The following is a 25,384-nucleotide window of genomic DNA, read 5'->3' on the forward strand; positions in this document are numbered from 1 at the left end:
CTTTGCGCGGTTCTATCAGTTGCTCGACAGTAATTTGTTCACCCACCGTCTACTTGCTTTCATGAGAGAAGCCACTAGTAAACACTACGGCCCTCGGGTCTATTCACATCCATCGTTTACATCTCCGCTTTTACTTTGCTTTGTTACTTTGTTGCTTTCAGTTCTCACTTGGCAAACAATCTATAAGGGATTGACAACCCCTTCATATCGTTGGGAGCAAGCTTTTGTGTTTGTGCAGGATCTTGAGATACTCCTCCACCGGATTGATACCTTGGTTCTCAAACTGAGGGAAATACTTACCACCGATGTGCTACATCACCCTTTCCACTTCGAGGGAACACCAACGCAAGGCTCCAAGGCCACGGGGGAAATCCTTTGCATACTTGCCTTGGAAGTCCCTTAAGGCGTAGCCGCAGCTGAAGGATTCCTGGTGTCGTCGACACGACTATTCTTGGCGCCATTGGACGGTCTTTTGTTGCAGTAGCAGAAGTATTTCTAGCGTTCTTGCCAGGGATACACAGCTGACATCAGTTTTCATGGATGATTTCTCCGTTTACGGTTCTTCCTTTGACGATTGCCTCAGCAACCTTGATCGAGTCTTAGAGAGATGCAAAGATACCAACCTCGTCTTGAACTGGGAGAAGTGCCACTTCATGGTTAATGAAGGCATCGTCTTAGGACACAAAATCTCTGAGAAAGGCATTGAAGTTGATAAGGCTAAGGTTGATGCAATTGAGAAAATGCCTTGCCCCACAGATATCAGAGGTATACGAAGTTTCTTAGGTCATGCTGGTTTCTATAGAAGGTTCATTAAGGACTTCTCTAAGATTTCTAGGCCTCTTACCAACCTCTTGCAGAAGGATGTTCCTTTTGTTTTTGATGAGGATTGTGAGGAAGCTTTCGAAATACTTAAGAAGGCCTTAATAACTGCACCTATTGTTCAACCACCCGACTGGAACTTGCCTTTTGAAATCATGTGCGGTACTAGTGATTACGCTATTGGTGTTGTTCTAGGACAAAGAGTTGATAAGAAGTTGAATGTTATTCACTACGCTAGTAGAACTCTAGACAGTGCCCAAAGAAACTATGCCACTACGGAAAAGGAGTTTTTAGCAATCGTGTTTGCATGTGAAAAGTTCAGATCTTACATAGTTGACTCCAAAGTCACTATTCACTCTCATCATGCTGCTATTAAGTACCTTATGGAGAAGAAGGACGCTAAGCCTAGGCTAATGCCACACCCAAGATGCGACCCTATCCTCAATTTGGCACGAGGGCCTCGTCAGGGATAGAAGCGCATCTCGTCGTGTCGCAAGAATGGATATCGTCACAAGTACATGTACTGAAAAGAAGAGATATATAAAAGAATTGGCTTACACTCGCCACAAGCTACATCAGAGTTACATTAGTACATTACATAAGCATCAAGAGTAAGAGCAGAATCCGACTACGGACGAAAACAAACGACAAAAGAAGAACGACGTCCATCCTTGCTATCCCAGGTTGTCGACCTGGAACCCATCCTAGATCGATCAAGAAGAAGAAGCAACTCCAAATAAACAACCAACGCGCTAGCGTCAAGTACCCTTTACATGTACCTGCAACTGGTGTTGTAGTAATCTGTGAGCCACAGGGGACTCAGCAATCTCATTTCCAAAGGTATCAAGACTAGCAAAGCTTATGGGTGAGATAAGGTTAAGTGGTGAGGTTGCAGCAGCGGATAAGCATATAATTTGGTGCCTAAACTTACGAGTACAAGAAATAAGAGGGGGAAGGTCTACGCATAACGGGCGTGAACTACTGTTGATCAAATGAATGATCCTGAACACCTACCTACGTCAGACATAACCCCACCGTGTCCTCGATCGGAGAAGGAATTCACGAAAGAGACAGTCACGGTTACGTACATAGTTGGCATGTTTTAATTAAGTTAACTTCAAGTTATCTAGAACCAGTGTTAAACAAAGCTTCCACGTTGCCACATAACCGCGGGCACGGCTTTCCGAAAATATTTAACCATGCAGGGGTGCTCCAACTAGTCCATCACAAATTACCACAAGCCGCATAGAAATCCTCGATCACGACACTCGCGATCTCGTCGGATTCCTTAGTGGAAAACCTCAACTCTGAGATTACCCAAAGCATCACCGGAATCCCGATGCACAAGATATCTCATCAAAGGTAAAACTAATCCAGCAAGGCCGCCCGGCGTGTCGACGATCCCGATAGGAGCCACGTATCTCGTTCTCAGGACACGACGGATAAGCACAGCGTACGGTGGCCTGATAGAAATCTCCCAAGTTGCCCCGGGTTGGCCCCGCAAACGGCTCTAGTTTTGGACCAGCACCAACAGCACTGGCCCCCCTGTATTATGTAGAATTACTCCTCGGGTAGCGCTAACTCCCTATGCATTTCAATTTAACAGAATTATTATGTTGGGAAAATAGTACCAATGTTGGGCCTTGCCATACCAGCTTTAATCTAAAACGAATTATCAAGGGGGTCCCCATAACAACCCGATCGTGTTAGGAGCGCTCAATTATGGAACATAACACCGGTAGCCGAAACTAAGGGGGCAAAGGTGGAACAAAACACCAGGCTAGAAAGGTCAAGCCTTCCACCTTTTACCAAGTATATAGGTGCATTAAATTAAATAGCATTAATTATGGTGATATAACAAGGAACCCATGTGTTCACATGGAAGCAACTGCACCTGCAACTAGCAACGCTAACACAGGGTTAAGCAAGCGGTAACATAGCCAATCAGTGGTTTGCTAGGTCGAACAGGTTGAAGGTTATCATGGCATTGTTGAGAGGCTGGTATTTAACATGTGGTAGGCAACGAGACATAATCGATAGAAGCGATAAAACTAGCATGGCAATGATAGTAATGGTATCTGGGGAAATGGTCATCTTGCCTGAGATCCCGCTTGGAAGAAGAATGCCTCCGTGAAGCAGACGAACCAATGTAATCGAACGGGTTCTCACAATCCGGCACGCTTGTGGAACTCTATCGAGACGGAGGAAACCGGAAACAAGCATCAACACACGATATACACCACACGACGTTGAATTATTTAGTTCACTCCCGTTCAGGTACACGGATATATTAAATGTTGTTAAACATGGCACGAGGGTGAAGCACAAATTAATCTACCTAGCTAGTCATTTTAAATGAGACCGGAAACGACATATAGCATCTCCGAAATGACCCCATGTGTTAAATCTTAATTCTGTCCAGATTTGTCCTAATCACATTTTAGGTTTGTTAAACGGCAAAACAAAGTGGTTCATGTGTTTCTACTCGTCGTTCTAGTCCATTTACATATATGGCACATCTCCAACGAAGCTACGGACAAATAGTTACGACCTAAACCGTTTTCAACGCGTCGACATGCAAACCGATGCAAACAGCACACTAAACAGTTCTAATTATGCATGAGAGTTGGAAATTTTTGTTCTACGCAAATTCTAGTCAAGCTACAAATTTGAATCACTCCGATCCGATGCACGGTTTAGAAACTACGCCCGTTCTAAAACATACTACAACTAAAAAAAACACAAGGTGAAAAAAATATGGGCAGCTAGGATTTGATCCCATGACCCCTCTTGAAACTAGAGTGGCTGAGCTAACCAACTGGGCTAGCACCCCATTTTGAAATTTCACAGGATTCTCGCCATAAGAAGTAGCACATCAGGCACAACAACAGAAATAGGACAAAAATAATTTGGCACACCTGGGATTCGAACCCCAGATCTCTAGGAAGAGATTAACACTCTAACCAGTTGGACTACAAAGTAACTATGCACAAATAGGGGTGGTTTGCTACAAGACCATACCATGTTGCGAACCTGACGAAACTGAACATGAACAACTTTGTAGCAGGTCGGGATACAGGGGATGCCATGGCGGAATCGGCCTGGGGATGAGGTCCGACGGCACGAAAAATGGCGGGGTTCAAAAGCTTCGGTACCGGGGGTTCCATTCCCGGCGACGAGGTGGCTTGGGGCGGCACGTACTCAGAGATCCTGGTCGATGGTGACATGGTTGTACCTGAAGAAGAAAAGAGAAGAGGAAGAGAGGTGAGGGACAGGGGAGAGAGGGAGAGCACAACGAGGGGAAGGAAGCAGGGGCGCACTACGCACTAGCGTGAGCAACGATGGCTTGGGAACGGGGATCCACCTGGGTGCAGCAATGCGCGAGGCAATGGCGCGGCGCGGTCAACAGCCGAGCGAGTTGTTGCTGCTCGTTACCTGTCGAACAGAAGCAGCTGCAGGAGTCTGGTGGAGCAGAGGAGGGTGACACGGGAGGTCGGGCGACGGGGTCGGCGGGAACCGGCTAAATCCGACGGGAACTGCACGGGGAAAATCCAGATCGGGACCTCGGCATACAGGGGGGATGGCTGATGCGCAGATGTCGTGATCCAGGGCGGCGGTGGCGGGTCTCCCGTTCTGCTCCTGACAGTAGAAACGAGCAAAGGGAGAGGTTAGAGCAGAGGACGGGGAAGAAAAGAGAGAGAAAGAAGAGAGGGACGGCACACGGGCACCGGCCTGGGTTCATCGACGGCAAGGGCTCACGCATGGGGGCGAACGACGGCAAGCTCCGGGCTGCCATGGCGCTGCTGCAGCCTGAAGAAAGAAAAGAGAGAGAGAGAGAGAGTTTAGAGAAGAAATGGGGGAAAGAAGAAGAAAGAGGGAGAGGGATTCGGGCATGAGAGCCATTGCGCTAGCGTGGTTCTCCGACGGGGCGACGCTCCGACGGCCCAGGGCGCGACGGCGAGGGGCTCCTGCGAGGTGGCTCGTACGCTGGTGTTCGAGGGAGCTTGGGAATGGAATCTCTCCTTGTACATAGGGAACACAGGGGCTCAATCTCCTCGGCCACGGGTGGCTGGCTTGCCATGCACTAGCTGGATTGGGTCTGGGGGATCCCGAGGTGGGAGGAGACCTGGAATGGGTGGCGGCGGCTATTGGACAGGGAGAGGATTTCTAGGGATTGGTCTAGGGTTAGACTAGGTGGTCTATATATATAATAGGTGGGTTAGATTAGGGGTTATTTGGACCCTCCGATATAAATCGGACGGTCGAGAATGAATAGGTTAGGGAGTCCAATGGACAAACTGATGACTGTTTGCGGTAAAACGGGGTTGATCCGGATCCAACGGTCACGATCGCCGGGTTCGGGTTCCGAAAGGTTTTCGGGCTAGGTTGCGCGTAGGTCGGTGCACTGTGCAGAGAGGCTAGGCGGAGATGAGAGGGAAAACGGGCAGCCCCGCATCGGGGTTTCAAACACCGAAAGACGTCCAACGATAGACCGAATACGGTGCCGCTACGGTCGACCGTTCGGGTACCAGATGGACTCCGATTGCGACGAAACTCGACAGGCGGTCTACCTATCTTAAAATAAGACCGCACATCAAATCTCAACCCAATCAGAGAAATTTTTACGCACACATTTAAAACAGGGTTTTGACGATGCCGCGGGCGCGTGCGTGTGTGGTCGGGCTCCGAACGGACAACGACGAGAACCGGCAACTAACACGGATGCAAGTTTGAAAACTGGCAGCAACGGGATGCCGATGCAATGCTGATGATGCGCATGATGCGATGATGATGTGACAAATAAAAATAACCACACGACGAAAACAGAATAGAAGGGGAATCTTTTGGAACGCCGGCATCGGGCTGTCACAACTCTCCTACACTGCAAGAGGATCTCGCCCCGAGATCCAAGACTGAAAGGGGGAGAGGATGAGAAAGAACACGAGGTAAAACTTAGTCGATTCTTTGACAAACGAGTGAAACCAATGATCCTTGAAGGTTGCAAAGAGATGAGGAATGATATGAGAAAGAGGCAAGAATTCACGGAAAATTTCGGCAGCACTTCGGTAGGAAAATGGGACAAAAAATTCAATAAGAAGATAGAATTAGACAATATACATGACAAACAACTAAATAGAACAAGGGAACACCATGATCTTGCTAGAACAACAAGATAGACCCAAAAGAGCAATATCACAATGCCTCCGGAACAAGAGAATGTGAACTAGCTCATATGGAAGAAGAGAATGAAGAAAAGAATGACAACTATCATCACAATAGAATTGAAGAGCCTCCGGATAGAGAATTGATAGAGTAGTTGGAAAACCAACAACGAAAAGAACAAGATAGTAGTGGGCTTATGAAAATCATCTCAACAAATATGAGGTGACAAACAACCACTAAAAGAAACAAGGATAGATTGGGATAAACAAGATATGAACAATCTTACACCAAGAAGATACATTGAGAACTTGGATTAGTGACAAGCACCATGATAGCAACAATCCATAGGAAAAGCTTTAGGTGAAATCCAAACCAAAATAGCTCAATGAAGAAATCATGGGTAGAAAATATCTCATGATCAAAGAATTGGTGGATTTAATTATCTCATTCTTGAAAGGAAAACTCTTCGAAACTCCTACACTAACAAGAATGCTATAATACCACCTCAAAGGAAAAGGAAGACAATTGCACATAGAAATGCAAGAGAAAGGATACTTGAGGTTCTCCAACAAGAATCTTGAAGAACACTTTGAGAATGAATTGAAACCTTGCTGAACCACCATGAAGGACCACCGTATACAAATGAATGATGCAAAGATATCAAGGAAGAAAAGAATATGATTATGACCTGACCAAGATTTAGATGAAGCCTCACAAAGAGATACTGAAAGACTTGGAACTCCGGAAAAGAAAGATAAGCACTTGAGAAAAGAATTGAAACCACGAGTCACTCCGGAAGAAGAATTGAAATCTCTTGGAAGAAGGAAGAACAAGAATAAGAATTATGTTATGCTCATCTTCATCAAGTTTAATTGATGACAAGCAACGGATTTAGCATACCCCTTATTCTTATAGAAATGAATCTTGAAGAGGCAGAGAGATAAGCACCACTTGAGGCATGATTGTAGGACGCACCAGTAAGAATTCACAACTGAATGGGAATTCCAAGAATGCATGAAAACACCTGAGAATGAAGAGATCACGAGCCACCTGAGAGAAAACTTGAACAAAGCACCGGAATAATTGAGAGACGAACGAAGAGACAACAATTGAGAAGAATTAGAGAACGAAGCTGAAAGCTGAGAACGAAGAATTCTTCTAAAATGATGGCCTTCAGAGGAACAAGAAATAAAACAACTCAGAAATGCACCGGATAGCAAGAAAGGTAACGATAGAAACAATTGAGAGGATAACACGAAGCTGGGATAACAATCTTCACAAGAATGGAGCAAGATTTGAGAGAAACACTCCTTCGAATTTGCAAGCTGAGAATGATGACGAGAACAACAACACCCAAAATTAATGAGACACTCCGGTATAAAGAAGAATGAAAGGTTGAAACAATATGAGAATTAATTCAAATAGATCTTGACGAAGGGATATGACTGATGGAAATCATACTTACGTCATAGTTGAAAAGAATTAATGATCTCCGGGAAAGGATTAAAAGAGCCAGGAAAGATCATGGGAAAGAACCTGTGGGTTATGGGCCCACTCAAAGAAACCACCGTTAAAAAGATTTCTTAGAAAGATAGATATTGCACCGGTACAAATGAAAACTAGATGAGGTTGAGAACCTCGAAATAATGAAAGATCTGAAACAAGAAACTCTGAGATGTCTTCAACACACCGGATAGAATAGAGGTAACTGAATAAACAAGATAGACTGATAAGAATCTCCAACATAGGAAAGAATTACACTGATGAATAGGATATAATGAACACGGATAGCTTGAACTGAATTCACCAGAAAAGGAACAAAATGAAGAAATGATGAACTCGACTCCTGAGAATCTTCACAATGAATCACCGGGTGAGAGATAAAAGAACAGATAACGGAAGCACATGAAAGAAAACTCTTGGATGAAAATTGAATCACTAAGAAAAAGGGCGGGAGGGTGTGGAAAAACAAAGACAACTTGGGCTAGATGAGATGAACTCCGGAATAAAATGAGAGAATGGTCTTGCAAAATTGGAGAGGATTGAATTCACTTGAGGAGAAGCACACCGGTTGAAAAGAATTAACATGACGACTCCGGTTGACAAGAATTGATATGACAATTTGAATGAACAAAAGAATTTGCATTCTCACAAAAATATGAGAACATCGCTTAGAGAAGATCTGAAATCACCACTTGACATCGAAGCAACTTGAATTACCATAGTTCAACAAAACAAAGGGTGTGGCTTACGAAACAAGCCAGAACAAACTCATGAGAAAGATTTCGTCCGATATTTTCGTGGACAGGAATCCACTAGATGTCGAACCCCAACCTAACATCATGCATTTTTTGGAAGATTGTCCTATAAGCAACTACTTGAATTCCCACCTATGAATTCCCAAAATATCTGGTCATGCAATCTAGTACACGGATACAAGGAGTAATATCACACAACTCCTATACTAACCCGTCACCTGTATCACATCCGTTAACACACGACCAGAATCTCGGACCTTCATCTACAACAGACCCTCGTGATCACAACGATACAAAGTATGGCAGTACTCCCGAACAATCTGCACTAGTACTGGGGACATCGGGGTTATCTCGCCACTACTAGTACTGAAGCAATTACGAACATCCTTCGTTCTGATATACTAAGAAATCTGAATGATAACGATGTGCTCAAGAATCCCCTGGAGCTCAACTCCCCTGAAACTTAAAGCAGATCGGAGGCACCAAGACAGAACTCCGTCACATCGGCATCATATAGATTCCAAGAATATCCGCGTGATCCTAAAAAAATTTGAGTGAGAAGAGGAGTAGAATAAATTATTACGTCAAGATTCCTCACCAGAGCATAGAAGAGGAGAAAAAAGAATCCTACTCTGCGATATATAACTAGACTCAAAGCAGTTTTTCACTAGACTCGGCTCGGCCAAGTTCGATCAATCAAGGGGGCTCCTAGGTCGGTACTGCTGTGATACCAACTTGCCACGCCCAAGATGCGACCCTATCCTCAATTTGGCATGAGGGCCTCGTCAGGGATAGAAGCGCATCTCGTCGTGTCGCAAGAATGGATATCGTCACAAGTACATGTACTGAAAAGAAGAGATATATAAAGAATTGGCTTACACTCGCCACAAGCTACATCAGAGTCACATCAGTACATTACATAATCATCAAGAGTAAGAGCAGGGTCCGACTACGGACGAAAACAAACGACAAAAGAAGAACGACGTCCATCCTTGCTATCCCAGGTTGCCGGCCTGGAACCCATCCTAGATCGATGATGAAGAAGAAGAAGAACAAGCAACTCCAAATGAACAACCAACGCGCTCGCGTCAAGTACCCTTTACCTGTACCTGCAACTGGTGTTGTAGTAATCTGTGAGCCACAGGGGACTCAGCAATCTCATTTCCAAAGGTATCAAGACTAGAAAAGCTTATGGGTGAGATATGGTTAAGTGGTGAGGTTGCAGCAGCGGATAAGCATATAATTTGGTGCCTAAACTTATGAGTACAAGAAATAAGAGGGGGAAGGTCTACGCATAACGGACGTGAACTACTCTTGATCAAATAAATGATCCTGAACACCTACCTACGTCAGACATAACCCCACCGTGTCCTCGACCGGAGAAGGAATTCACGAAAGAGATAGTCACGGTTACGCACATAGTTGGCATGTTTTAATTAAGTTAACTTCAAGTTATCTAGAACCAGTGTTAAACAAAGCTTCCACATTGCCACATAAACGCGGGCACGGCTTTCCGAAAAGATTTAACCATGCACGGGTGCTCCAACTAGTCCATCACAAATTACCACAAGCCGCATAGAAATCCTCGATCAAGACACTCGCGATCTCGTCGGATTCCTTAGTGGAAAACCTCAACTCTGAGATTACCCAAAGCATCACCGGAATCCCGATGCACAAGATATCTCGTCAAAGGTAAAACTAATCTAGCAAGGCCGCCTGGCATGTCGACGATCCCGATAGGAGCCGCGTATCTCATTCTCAGGACACGACGGATAAGCACAGCGTACGGTGGCCTGATAGGAATCTCCCAAGTTTCCCCGGGTTGGCCCCACAAACGGCTCTAGTTTTGGACCAGCACCAACAGCACTGGCCTCCCTGTATTATGTAGAATTACTCCTCGGGTAGCGCTAACTCCCTATGCATTTCAGTTTAACAGAATTATTATGTTGGGCAAATAGTACCAATGTTGGGCCTTGCCAGACCAGCTTTAATCTAAAACGAATTATCAAGGGGGTCCCCATAACAACCCCGATCGTGTTAGGAGCGCTCAATTATGGAACATAACACCGGTAGCCGAAACTAAGGGGGCAAAGGTGGAACAAAACACCAGGCTAGAAAAGCCGAGCCTTCCACCTTTTACCAAGTATATAGGTGCATTAAATTAAATAGCATTAATTATGGTGATATAACAAGGAACCCATGTTTTCACATGGAAGCAACTGCACCTGCAACTAGCAACGCTAAGACAGGGTTAAGCAAGCGGTAACATAGCCAATCAGTGGTTTGCTAGGTCGAACAGGTTGAAGGTTATCATGGCATTGTTGAGAGGCTGGTATTTAACATGTGGTAGGCAACGAGACATAATCGATAGAAGCGATAAAACTAGCATGGCAATGATAGTAATAGTATCTGGGGAAATGGTCATCTTGCCTGAGATCCCGCTTGGAAGAAGAATGCCTCCGTGAAGCAGACGAACCAATATAGTCAAACGGGTCCTCACAATCCAGCACGCTTGCGGAACTCTATTGAGACGGAGGAAACCGGAAACAAGCATCAACACACGATATACACCACACGATGCAAGACACACATGATGCATGAACGGTCTAATGCACGGCATGACAATCACAACAATCAAACACTACACATTAAGTGAAGCTCGATATGCAACGAGTTGCATATCGACGAAACTCCATGTTGAATTATTTAGTTCACTCTCGTTGAGGTACACGGATATATTAAATGTTGTTAAACATGGCACGAGGGTGAAGCACAAATTAATCTACCTAGCTAGTCATTTTAAATGAGACCGGAAACGACATATAGCATCTCCGAAATGACCCCATGTGTTAAATCTTAATTCTGTCCAGATTTGTCCTAATCACATTTTAGGTTTGTTAAAAAACACAAGGTGAAAAAAAATATGGGCAGCTAGGATTTGATCCCATGACCCCTCTTGAAACTAGGGTGGCTGCGCTAACCAACTGGGCTAGCACCCCATTTTGAAATTTCACAGGATTCTCGCCATAAGAAGTAGCACCTCAGGCACTACAACAGAAGTAGGACAAAAATAATTTGGCACACCTGGGATTCGAATCCCAGATCTCTAGGAAGAGATTAACACTCTAACCAGTTGGACTACGAAGTAACTCTGCACAAATAGGAGTGGTTTGCTACAAGACCATACCATGTCGCGAACCTGACGAAACTGAACATGAACAACTTTGTAGCAGGTCGGGATGCAGGGGATGCCATGGCGGAATCGGCCTGGGGATGAGGTCCGACGGCACGAAAAATGGCGGGGTTCAAAAGCTTCGGTACCGGGGGTTCCATTCCCGGCGATGAGGTGGCTTGGGGCGGCACGTATTCAGAGATCCTCGCCGATGGTGACATGGGTGTACCTGAAGAAGAAAAGAGAAGAGGAAGAGAGGTGAGGGACAGGGCAGAGAGGGAGAGCACAACGAGGGGAAGGAAGCAGGGGCGCACTGCGCACTAGCATGAGCAACGACGGCTTGGGCACGGGGATCCACCTGGGTGCAGCAACGTGCGAGGCAACGGCATGGCGCGGTCAATAGCCGAGCGAGCTGTTGCTGCTCGTTACCTGTCGAACAGAAGCAGCGGCAGGAGTCTGGTGGAGCAGAGGACGGCGACACGGGAGGTCGGACGACGGGGTCGGCGGGAACCGGCTGTATCCGACGGGAACTGCACGGGGAAAATCCAGATCGGGACCTCGGCATACACGGGGAGTGGCTGAGGCGCAGATGTCGTGATCCAGGGCGGCGGTGGCGGGTCTCCCGTTTTGCTCCTCACAGTAGAAACGAGCAAAGGGAGAGGTTAGAGCAGAGGACGGGGAAGAAAAGAGAGAGAAAGAAGAGAGGGACGGCACACGGGCACCGGCCTGGGTTCATCGACGGCAAGGGCTCACGCATGAGGGCGAACGACGGGAAGCTCCGGGCTGCCATGGAGCTGCTGCAGCCTGAAGAAAGAAAAGAGAGAGAGAGAGAGAGAGAGAGAGAGAGAGAGAGAGAGAGTTTAGAGAAGAAACAGGGGAAAGAAGAAGAAAGAGGGAGAGGGATTCGGGCATGAGAGCCATTGCGCTGGCCTGGTTCTCTGACGGGGCGACGCTCCGATGGCCCAGGGCGCGATGGCGAGGGGCTCCTGCGAGATGGCTCGTACGCGGGGGTTCGAGGGAGCTTGGGAACGGAATCTCTCCTTGGACATAGGGAACGCAGGGGCTCAATCTCCTCGGCCACGGGTGGCTGGCTTGCCATGCACTAGCTGGATTGGGTCTGGGGGATCCCGAGGTGGGAGGAGACTTGGAGTGGGTGGCGGCGGCTATTGGACAGGGAGAGGATTTCTAGGGATTGGTCTAGGGTTAGACTAAGTGGTATATATATATAATAGGTGGGTTAGATTAGGGGTTATTTGGACCCTCCGATATAAATCGGACGGTCAAGAATGAATAGGTTAGGGAGTCCAATGGACAAACTGATGACTGTTTGCGGTAAAACGGGGTTTATCCGGATCCAACGGTCACGATCGCCGGGTTCGGGTTCCGAAAGGTTTTCGGGCTAGGTTGCGCGTAGGTCGGTGCACTGTGCACAGAGGCTACGCGGAGATGAGAGGGAAAACGGGCAGCCCGGCATCGGGGTTTCGAACACCGAAAGACGTCCAACGATAGACCGAATACGGTGCCGCTACGGTCGACCGTTCGGGTACCAGACGGACTCTGATTGCGACGAAACTCGACACGCAGTCTACCTATATTAAAATAAGACCGCACGTCAAATCTCAACCCAATCAGAGAAATTTTTACGCACATTTTTAAAACAGGGTTTTGACGATGCCGCGGCCGCGTGCGTGTGTGGTCGGGCTCCGAACGGACAACGACGAGAACCGGCAACTAACACGGATGCAAGTTTGAAAACTGGCAGCAACAGGATGCCGATGCAATGCTGATGATGCGCATGATGCGATGATGATGCGACAAATAAAAATAACCACACGATGAAAACGGAATAGAAGGGGAATCTTCTGGAACGCCGGCATCGGGCTGTCACAGCAAATTGATGACCTAGGTACACGTGCGTGCCTTCTAAACTGTGACGGAGGTAGTAGTAAAAGTTAATATTCATGTGTTGTAAATATATACATACAAATAAAATGATTTACTCAAAAAATATTCATGTGATTATTTTTAACAATATTCACATAATTAAAATGATATTTATGAAATATCTTTTTTTGTATATTCAAATAAGACTCAATTGAAGACCTGCTGTCTAGGGGCACACTATACTTATATTTATTTTTCATACATATTTATAACTATTTATTTTTTAATATATAATTATTTTTGGAAAACACACAAAAATTATTAAAACACATAAATAGACATAAGCATTTTATTAAAGCATGAACACTTTTATATATTACATGAACACATTATTAAAAAGCTAAAAATTTATAAAAAATAATGTTTACGTTTTTCTACGAAATATGTGAACACTTTTAAAATTATATAGATATTTTTATAATTCATAAATATTATTTTGATTATATGGATACTTTTAGAAATAATACAACGATATTTCAAAATCACATGAACATTTATTAAAAGTTAGGTATCTTATTTGTATGTATATTACTTGTAATACACAAATATTATAACTTATTATTACTATGATCTAATTTGAACTATAATAGTGTCACTTATTTCGGACAGAGGGAGTAATTTACATTTTTTTACAAAATTTTATAGAAGGAAGAAAACTAACATATGACAAATAAGTTTCACCGAGTACAACGCATTTAAGCTCCATAAGTTTGTGAGGTTATAAGACATTAAGTATAGTTATCCTTTCTAGAAACTAAATCAAATGTAATCATGAGGACCCAACGAGTCATAATGGCGTTTTGAGGCATTTGTTTCTACCATATCCTCTATAACATTATGCCCCGTAGTTTTAAAGAGTCCACATGTAATTGAGGTCTTCAATTGGAATTGGGCCACCTGATTTTGACCAGGGCAACAATTTTTCAAAACCAACCTATTCAATTCTTTCATATATACATTATGCTTCCTGTTTTTTAAGGCCTCGTAGTTAATTGAGATCTTCAATTTAAAATTGGGTCAACCTATTTTGACCGGATCAGTAATTTCTCAATGAGCTCTCTCATTTAATTCACTATGTTCCCTAAATTAAAATAGCATGGTATTCAATTTTGAATTTGGTTTATGATTTTTACTGTGTCAACGACTTTTCAAATCAATCAATAGCAATATAGCATCCAGCCTATAAAACCATATCAAACCCGCGTACCCTCAAACCACCTATGAAAAAAAGTGTCATCGTGTGGAAGTGTAGCAAAAAAATAGTACATGCAGACACTGATGCAAAAAACATTCTACATAAATAAGTTGGTTAGCGGATAACAGAGAATCAAACGACGAAAGGCCCATCAAATCACTGCATTATAAATAAAAATAAAACACACTCCATCAACTCTCCCACCCAACAAACAAAATATTCTATCAGTTCCAAAATATAAGGGGTACTGGTTTTTTGAAAAGTCAAATTTCTTTAATTTTGACCAAGCTCGGAGCAAAAATATAGGCATTCATAATAATATAATATTAAACAAAAAAGGATGGAAATTCATTGGTGATGAGTCTAATCATATCGTTTTGATATTATGGATTTAGCATATTTATCTACAAATTTAATCAAACATAAAATATTTAACTCTTCAAAAAAAACACCTTACATTTTTTTAATAGAGTGAGTAATTTTTTCCCAACAACACTTAATGTGCAGCAAGACGCGTTCAACCCTTCTACTTTGATACTACTTCAGAGGTTTCCACAAAAATATAATGCTCCAGCCACGCCCATCCCTTTCCAGTCATTGAGAATGGGCCAAACGCCACAATCGTGCGCTACATATGTGTTAGAGCACTAGTCTCACATTAATTATTCCTTTATATCGTCCACTGACAAGTGGGTCTATGAAGAAGGAAATAATATTGCAGAGCAAAGGCCAGAGTTTGATGGAGACAATGATGTTTCGGAGTTTTGAGAGGACAACATGGATGATAGTGAGGAGGGAACTATGGTACCAGAAGGGAGGCTCAGGAAACTGAAGCTTATAAGAAACCCAAGGCCCACTAGGAGAGCTCACAATGAGGCAAAATTTCAAAGTTTGATGATTTTGTGCCCGCCCAGGATGAATTTTGCTTTCCAGATGATGATGACATATCCGATTCAGATGAAGAGGTGCCAGTACTACCTAGTGGGAGAAAGAGAATATTTATTATTTGAGCTATATATTCTGCCACAAGAAGATCAATAGGAGCTATACTTGAAATGACAATCCAGAAGGTAGAAAAAGAAAAGGAAAAGGAACTAGTACTATACTATTCTTAAAAAAATGTCATTTAACACAAAGAAACAATATCGTTCACAAATATGGCCAAAATTACTCTCACGAAATAATTAGGTTATATTTGTTTCTCGATGTACAAACTGATTTACATATCAAGTTTTTACATGCAGACAAATATATCTTGTGCCAAGTCACTCGAATTTTGGGTGGAATACGAACAAAACAAATTAACAAGCAGTTAAGAAACAAATGTAAAGTATGTAAATGTAAGGCTGGAACCGCCATGTTTCAAATATTTCCCTGTCAACTCAAGATAACTAGGCTCTATTCTATTTCTCGATGCGGAAAATGATTTTAAATATCAAGTTTATACGTGCACAGATATATCTTGTGCCAAATCACTCATCTTTTGGGTGGAAGACTAACAAAACAAATCAAGAATCCGCTTAAAATGGAACATGTACAAATACTAAAGGCTGTACTAAAATCCTTCCATGTCATCCCATGACATGTGCATAATAAAAAACAAATTAACAAGCAGTTAAGAAACAAATGTAAAGTATGTAAATGTAAGGCCGGAACCGCCATGTTTCAAATATTTCCCTGTCAACTCAAGATAACTAGGCTCTATTCTATTTCTCGATGCGGAAAATGATTTTAAATATCAAGTTTATACGTGCACAGATATATCTTGTGCCAAATCACTCATCTTTTGGGTGGAAGACTAACAAAACAAATCAAGAATCCGCTTAAAAATGGAACATGTACAAATACCAAAGGCTGTACTAAAATCCTTCCATGTCATCCCATGACATGTGCATAATAAAAAATACAAAAAGGAATGCACCAGCCGGGAATCGAACCCGGGTCTGTACCGTGGCAGGGTACTATTCTACCACTAGACCACTGGTGCTTTTTGTTTGGATTTACTACAGACTGTTTATTTATCTGTAAATCCCTATTACCTATGTAAACATCATTTGAAAGTTAGCAGAGGCAATACCGAACAACTATCGGGAAGACCAAATGCATGGTTTTTACCCAAAGAGTCTGAGAAATACCTGAAAAGTTTTCAAAATGTAACTTGACTACCACTTTTCACATAAAATCATCAGCTTTATTGACCAATAAAATACTCTCTCCGTCTCAAAATAAGTATCTTAAGCTTAGTATAACTTTATACTAATATAAACTCAAAAAAATGAAATTGTTTATCTTATTATAGACCACACAGATGCAGCGAAAGATCTTTCTGCACACATAACAGTAGTAGAGAAGACTAAAGCTCTGCTGAGCAACCGTCAGACTTGTATTAGTGACATAAAGCGTGACCAAAACTATGCGTTGTGATCCTGGTGATTGAGTAATACAGATACTATTCACATAAAAAAGAATCAACCTCTTTTTTCAAAAGATCATATTCAACTCTGTTTTTTTTCATCTAAATGATAAATGTCACACATGTGGCACGAAACACTCCCGTCCTGACATTTTTCACAACTAAAGTTGTCATTCAAAAAAGTAAAACCCTAAGAAAATAAAACTTTCCATCTATAAAGGAAGTTGTCATGCTTGTCATCCTCGTATCATTAAACTTGTCATAAAAACTCTCAGACTTGCCATGTGTTCGTGTCACATGTGTGAGATTTAGAGCAACTCCAACAGGCACGCTAATACCTTTTTTGGACGCGGAAATAGCTATTTTTTCCGCGCGGTAGAGCATTGGCTCCAGCGACCGCTATAAATATGACGCGCGCGAGCAGCTCCAGCAGGCGCGCTAACTACAGCACGCGCGAGCAGCCGGCACTTGCGAATAAGATTTTACATGTCCATTTTGATAATATGATGATGTTTCAAATATTAAACGAATGTGCAAAATAAAGACACAACATAGTTTAATTGTACGGCACATCAACAATCATGCCACATCATCATTCAACCAAGTCTAAAATCACCCAACCAAGTTCATGACACAAAAGTTCACACAAACAAATGACACATCAACAATCCTCCTCTTCTTCATCCTTATCCGAAGACGATTCTTCCTCCTCCTCTTCATTGTCGCGCGTTGCATCATGTGAAGGTATGTGAGGCAATCCGAAAGATATGTATCCATCCATGTGACCCGGAGGTGCTCACATGCCTCCCATGAGAGACCCAAAACTCATGCCTCCCATGAGAGACCCAAAACTCATGCCTCCCATGGTAGCTCCAAACCCACCCATGGTAGCTCCGAAGCCACACATGCCTCCCATGCCACCCATGATAGCTCTGAAGCCACACATGCCTCCCATGCCACCCATGGTAGCTCTGAAGCCACACATGTCTCCCATGCCACCCATGGTAGCTCCGAAGCCACACATGTCTCCCATGCCACCCATGGTAGCTCCGAAGCCACCATACCATCGATGCCTCCCGTAGATGCTCGGAGACCTCGCATGGTAGCTCCAAAGCCACCCATGACACCCATGCCTCCCATGGTAGCTCTCATGCCTCCCGTGGCCATGGCTCTTTTTTGGACCAAGACTTCCTCACAGACAAGATTGGCGTACTCCTTTTGCTTCTCATCGAGCGTAGATGTGTACATGAAGAACAAGTTCTTCTCCCATTCCAACAATCTAGATCGCTCCTTCATGGCCAATTTATTCTCTTCCAATGCCACCATCCTCTCCTTCACCACCGTCGCATTTGGTCGCTTGGAGAGGGGGTCACGTGGCTTCACGACAGGCGTCGGCGCGACTCCACCCGCCGAGGTCATCTGTGGCGCCATGAAAAGGCCGCGCGCGAGGCCGGTGCTTGGAGGAGGGCCGGCGGCGGCGAAGCCGAAGTTCAACCCCGCGCTAGGGTTTGCGCCAACGACACCGGCAGAGGGGTCGCGAGTGTAGGGAGGGGTGGGGGGACGTCGGCGCGGCCTTCCATCCATTGAATTTCGCCAGCGGCGACATGGGCGGGGCGACCGAAGAGGGTGGCAGAAGTGGGTCGCGGGCGCTCGAGTGTCCAGCGCACGGGAGCGAGCGCACGAAATAAACGACGAGCGATGTCGTTTTACTCCACGCACAAAAAATGATTTTTTTTCCAGCACAGCGCTAAAATCGCGCGTCTGTTGGAGATGCTCTTAGCAAGGTCGGTTTTTCAAAAAGTAAAATCAACAATGGTTAAAACTGGCAAGGACCACCCCACGGTTCCATCTCTAGATTAGTCGAAGACATTATATTCCTGAGGTATCAACACGTTTACATCAGGTTGCTGTAAGTCCGCCCCTGGTGTGGCGGTTAGGGTGCTCCGAATATCACGGAGGCGATCACGGTTCGGGTTCGGGCGAGGCCTGGCTAGGTCGACGACGGGATCTCTGATCTGCAGCGGAGTGCCTGCCACCCTCGTCCCGGCGAGAGTAGACCCCATCACCATCTCACAGCCTTCTGTGTGCCTGGGGTCGCACGGTCGTACACCACCTTAAACCCTAATTCGGGCCAGACCAGGAGTGCGAAGGGAGATGGAGGCGGTTGATGGGCTGATGCGGGGGCTGCGGTTGACGGAGGAAGAACGACGTGGAGTCAAGATCAGGGTGTCGGGGAAGGAGAGGGGGAAGATCCCGGTGGCACGGGCGGTAGGGAAAGTCTTGCCGGAGAAGCTGGCTCACCCCGACGCGATCCGGCTGTCGTTGGGGCGTGTGTGGTGTCCGATCAAAGGCATCGAATGCAAGGAGGTGGGGGAGAACTTGTTTGTGTTCACGTTCCACCAGGAATCGGGGAAACGAAGGGCGTTGGAGGATGGCCCGTGGATGTTTGAGAAGGATCTGGTAGTGGTGGAGGACTATGATCCGGGGAAGCGGCCGGAGGACTATGAGTTCAATGAGATCCCCATCTGGATGAGGGTATTTAGTCTCCCGTTGGGGATGATGAATGAAGTAATGGCAGAGGAGATTGGGAACCTCGTTGGTAGTTTTGTGGAAGCGGATGTTGGAGTTGATGGAGTAGCCATGGGGAAATTTATGAGAGTTAAGATCAGAATGAACATAGACAAACCAATCATGAGGGGCTTTATGCTGGATGATGCGGAGGATGGTGGAAGGCAGAAACAGAAGAAGAAGATGAATATCGATGGAGGAGGTGAGGAGGAAGAGGGGGCGTGGTGCCGATTTGAATATGAGTTTTTGCCTGAATTTTGTTATGTGTGTGGAATGGTGGGACATAGAGAAAGGGCGTGCGACATGCAACTGGACAAGAATAGACGGGCGCAATTCAGAGGTTGGCTCCGGGCAGACATGGGTCGCAGGAAGGTGCACGGGGAAGAGTCTGGCAGCTGGAGGGGTAGAGGCCGAGGTTCAGGAGTCTCACGACCCTTTGGTAGTAGCCGGTCTCAGGAGAAGATGGGGAGCGGCAATGATGGCCTGTCTTGGCGCAAGGAGAACTCGAGGAGTACGAAGGGGAGGAGTGTGGATGCGGAGAAGGGAGAGGAAGTAACAAGCCCGGTCAAGCAGAATGCCCCTGCTGCTAGAGAGAGAGGCCAACCCAAGAAACTGCAGCTGGTCGAGCAAGGGGGAGGAGACCCGGGTAACAAGCAACAAACAGGGGGGAAGGCCCTCACATCTGAGCGGTTGATCAGTAACCCTGCCGCTAAGGACATGGATAATGATGCCATCTCGCCTCTTGGCAGCTCCGGCGAAGAAGGTCAACACCACACAACACTGCAGGAGGAGTGTCCGACCACAGCAGAGATAGCAGGAGGGAAACCAAGAGAGGCTGGACAGCGGAAATTCAAAAGGCTTAGGCGGGAGAGTAGGGTGGGTGATGGAGGAGACCTACAACCAGTAGGCTGACAGGAGCCAAGCGGTCAAAGGAAGGGGCTCTGGAGGAAGTGGAGGCAAAACGAGGGCGAATGGAGTTGTGTGAGGAGGTAGACGGGGTGAAGGAGGGGGAGACTGAGGCACCACCACAATTGAACTTATCGTCCGGGCTGTTGGAACAGCCCCGCCGAATGCAATGAAACTCACTGGATGGAACTGCCGGGGGCTCGGGAATGGCCCGACAGTTCAAAGTCTCCTCGAGCTGGGGAGAATGGAGGATCCCGGCATCCTTTTCCTGTCGGAAACCAAGCTTACCGAGAAGGAATTGGAGAAGTTCAAGTGGCGCTTGGGGCTAGGTAACATGGTTGCATGGAGTGCGGTAGGAAGGAGTAGAGGGGTTGCTCTACTGTGGAAGAAGGAGGTACATGTGACACTTCGGTCGTATGGTCGACGGCACATTGATGTGGATGTCATGGAAGAATCTGGTGCTATATGGAGGCTAACGGGGATATATGGCGAGTCGGAAGTGGAGCGTAAAACAGAAACATGGCGTACACTGCGATTGCTAGGGCAACAACACCAACAGGGGAGACCATGGATGTGTTTTGGGGATTTCAATGAGATCTTACTGGATGGAGAGAAGGTGGGAGGGAGCCGTAGACCTCTGGCGTGCATGGATAGGTTTCGTGAGACGCTGGAGAATGCCGGGCTATGTGATATTGGCTATACTGGAGACAAATTCACGTGGAGGAACCATAGCAAAGAGGCGCGTTCATATATATGCGAACGGCTAGACCGAGCAACAGCAAACACCGAATGGTGTGAGATGTTTCCAGGCTTTACCGTGGTGCATGGGTGGCCGCGCCATTCGGATCACAGACCGTTAATCGTTAACACGGAGGGTGGGGTTCGCCGGCAATGTCAAGGAGGCGATAAGGGGGTTCGTTTTGAAGCATGGTGGCTACAGGAGGAGGGGTGTGCCGCAGCTATCAAGGAGGCATGGGACGAAGGGAGGGCGGAAGGTGGCAACTTGCTCAGAATCTGAGGAAAGTGGCAACCAAGATGCGAGTATGACATGAGGAGGAGGTAGGGGAGATAGCAGGAAGACTCAAGAAGGCACAGGCAGAGCTGGAGAGATGTATGTGCGCACCAGTGTCTGAGTCGAAGGTCCGAGAAGAGGGGAGGCTACGGGGTGTAGTGCATGACTTGGAGGAGAAGCAACACATCAAAGCAAAGCAACGGTCCCATATCGCTTGGCTCAAGGACATGAATAGAAACACGAAATATTTCATGGCACTGGCTTCAGCTAGGAGGAAGAAGAATAAAATTAAGGGGCTCAGGAGGGAGGATGGATCGCTAGTGCAGGAGGGGGAAGAGCTAACCACTTATGTGTGCTCCTGTTTTCATGACTTATTCACTTCAAATTTGGGGGGCCATATGGAGGACCTCCTGCGCAAGGTACAACCTCGAGTAACACACGTGATGAACACCCTCATGTCGGCTGCATTCACTAGAGAGGAGATCAAAGCTGCCCTTGATCATATAGGAGATCTGAAGGCACCTGGCCCGGATGGTATGCCCTTCGTTGTGTACAAGAGGAACTGGCATCTCATGGGGGATCAAGCAGTGGAGGAAGTATTAACAGTGCTCAATGGTGGCGCGATTCCAGAAGGGTGGAATGATACTCTTATTGTTCTTATTCCCAAAGTTAAATCACCGAGTAGGATCAAGGATTTGCGCCCCATCAGCTTGTGCAATGTGGTCTATAAGTTGGTGTCCAAGGTAACCGCGAACAGGATGAAACTGATCCTGCCAGAGATAATATCAGACAACCAGAGTGCCTTTGTACCTGGCAGACTTATCACCGACAATGTGCTGATCTCATATGAGATTTCAGACTACCTCCTCCACAAGACTAAGGGGAAAGAAGGGTTTGCGGCGGTCAAGGCGGACATGAGCAAGGCGTATGACCGGGTCGAGTGGAGTTTCCTGGAAGCAATGCTATGCAGGTTGGGCTTCGGCTACGAGGCTGTACAGCTCATCATGCGCTGCGTTACCACCGTGAGATATCAAATTAAGGTTAATGGTGATCTCACAGAGCAGTTCTGTCCGACAAGGGGCCTTCGCCAAGGGGACCCTCTGTCGTCGTACTTGTTTGTCATCTGCGTAGAAGGCATGTCGGCACTACTCCAAGAGGCGGAGGGCGCAGGGCGGATAAGTGGGGTGAAAATATGTAGCACGGGACCCACAGTGTCACATCTATTCTTCGCTGATGACTCCGTCCTGCTTATGAAAGCTGAACCGAGGGAGGCGTTAGTGTTGAAGAAAATTCTAGATTTGTATGAGAGTTGCTCCAGCCAATGCATCAATACAAAGAAATCAGCTGTAATGTTCAGCCCCAATACTGCAGAAGGCACACGCATGGTTGTGAAGAACATTCTGGGGATCCAGAGTGAGACATGGAACGACAAATACCTGGGTTTGCTGGTTCATGTGGGCCGATCCAGGAGGAAAGCCTTCGCTTATATCAAGGGGGCGGTCGCAGGGAAGGTTTATGGTTGGAAGGAAAAGCTTATTGCGAAGCCAGGCAAGGAAACCCTAGTCAAAGTCGTGGCACAAGCAATCCCTACCTATGCTATGTCCTGCTTCTATCTTACAAAGTCTTTCTGTGAGGAGCTTAGTTCGATGCTGGGGAAATACTGGTGGAGCCAGCAAGAGAAGGAAAACACCATTCATTGGATCAGCTGGGAGAAGCTCACAAAACCAAAAGATCAGGGAGGATTGGGCTTCAGGGACATGGACTGTTTCAATATAGCAATGTTATCCAGACAGATTTGGAGGCTAATTCAATGTCCAGAATCGTTGTGTGCTAGGGTACTGAAGGCACGGTACTTCCCCAACACTCATGTTCTTGATGCTACCCTACGTCCTGGCATCTCGTACTCCTGGAGAAGCCTGCTGCATGGACTGGAGCTAATCAAGGACGGATACATATGGCGCATTGGAGATGGAATGAACGTTAACATATGGAAAGATCCTTGGATACCGAGACCGTGGTCGCGAAGAGTGATCATTCCCCGGAGGGGCATCCTGCTTGAGCGCGTCAGTGAGCTCATTGATCCAGCTACTGGCTCTTGGGATGAAAGGCTTGTTCGCCAGACCTTTTGGGAGGATGATGCCCGATATATTATGCAGATCCCACTAAGGGAAGGGGTGCCGGACTTTGTGGCCTGGCAGTATGATAGCAAAGGAGCTCATTCCGTTAAGAGCGCCTATAAGCTACATGTTCAGCTACGTAAACACTTGACACAAGGAGATGTGGGGTCGAGTATGGCAGCGGCTCCTATCAACCCACGCTCTGTTGATTCATGGCGCCGGCTGTGGAAGCTCAGAGGGCCGAGGAACATCCAGATGTTCGCATGGAGGTTAAAGCACGAATCCCTGGCTCTCCGAGTACATCTCAAGAAGAGGGGCATCCCAATGGAGAACACAAAATGCCTCTTCTGTGGTAAAGCTGACGAGGATGGTGCACACCTGTTTATCAAGTGCAAAAACGCCAAGGCGGTTTGGCGAGAGCTTGCGCTGGAGCCAGAACGGCGTGAATTGCAGGAAATTCCATCGGTGCACCACATGTTGGACTACATCTGGAGCCTCAGTGAGCACAAACGGATGCTTATCCTTACCTTCTGGTGGCTCTGGTGGTCTAACCGGAATAAGCTTAGGAAAGGGGAGCTATCGGAATCCGTAGAGGCAGTCGCTCGACGGACACGGGCTAATGTTATCCAATATGAGCAAATATATTGCGTGCCGAAAGCTGGGCTGTCTCCCCAAAGGTGGCGGCCGTCACTCCGGGACAGGAGGGCTCGGGGTGGGGTGTCATCGCCCGCGATGCAGAAGGAGCGGTGATTGCGGCAAGGGCGGGCAGGCAGGATCATGTCTATGACGCCTTTGCGGCGGAAGTATATGCCCTTGCACATGCGATATCATGTGCTGCCGAGCTTGGCCTAGTGCGAGTCCTTTTCGAGACAGACTGCACACTGCTCCAGGAGGCCATGGACTTTTCTCGGGTGGATGCTTTAGCATATGCAGCGGTGATCGAGGACCTCAAGTTTCAGCTCAAGATGTGGTTCTCCAAACATAAGATCACGGTGTGCCGTAGGGAGGCTAACACGGCAACGCATAACCTAGCTAGCATAGGACGGTCGTATGCTTCTAACCACTTTGAGGAGTGGGAAAACCTTGTACCTGCCCCAGTGGCAGCTTGTGTCGAGGGCGATTTATCCTCACACCGTTTAAGTTAACTAGTCGTCAACCCGTGCATTCGCACGGGCTAGCCTACAATGGTGAGTGAGAGTTAGAATTTTATGTCTTAAGAAATTTAAATTCATTAAGTGGCGTGCTTGGACGGCCTAGTTTTTATACTTCCTTTGTTTCAATTTACATTGATATTAGATTTTTCCTAAGTCAAAAATTTATACAGAACAACCTGAATGTTTAAAAAATATATGTATAGATGATGTGAAATTATATTTAGTGAGAAATCTAAATATTGATATGGTATTGAAGATGTTATTATTATTTATATTTTTTGATAAATATTCTAGCAATAGTACACATATATAATTGTGTGGTAATATTAAAAATTATACAAAGAAATTAATATTCAAAAATTTATAAATAATAATAATAACCTACATGTTAAATACGGGAAACTGTACAATTTAGCTTTCTAGAAATTTTCAATTGCAAAATCTGTTTTTCTTCTCCAACCCTATGCAAGTTGTCGTGCACATCACTTCGCTCTGCTTTTTATATATAAAAAATATTTATACATGCAACAAAATAAGAAAGGTGACTACAATTGTAATGAATTCATAACATCTATTCTGGATTTCCAAGGTTCCAGGGATGTCCAAATCCCTCATTAACATGAAAAAATTAAAATCATCTTAACAGATAACTATACATGGTAG

The 25,384-nt window shown here is 45.7% G+C and overlaps 1 non-coding gene and 2 pseudogenes across 1 annotated transcript; all 3 read right to left on the minus strand.

Annotated features, from left to right (window-relative positions):
- Positions 1-2,925: 2,925 nt before the first annotated feature.
- Positions 2,926-4,615, minus strand: LOC123428646 (annotated as a pseudogene).
- A 6,062-nt stretch (positions 4,616-10,677) lies between these two features.
- Positions 10,678-12,148, minus strand: LOC123430524 (annotated as a pseudogene).
- Positions 12,149-16,467: 4,319 nt separating this feature from the next.
- Positions 16,468-16,538, minus strand: TRNAG-GCC. The gene has a single exon. It is a non-coding gene; the product is annotated as a tRNA-Gly (tRNA).
- Between the last annotated feature and the right edge of the window lie 8,846 nt (positions 16,539-25,384).

The sequence above is a fragment of the Hordeum vulgare genome, chromosome 2H (genome assembly GCF_904849725.1).
Source record: "Hordeum vulgare subsp. vulgare chromosome 2H, MorexV3_pseudomolecules_assembly, whole genome shotgun sequence".
Lineage (NCBI taxonomy): Eukaryota > Viridiplantae > Streptophyta > Magnoliopsida > Poales > Poaceae > Hordeum > Hordeum vulgare.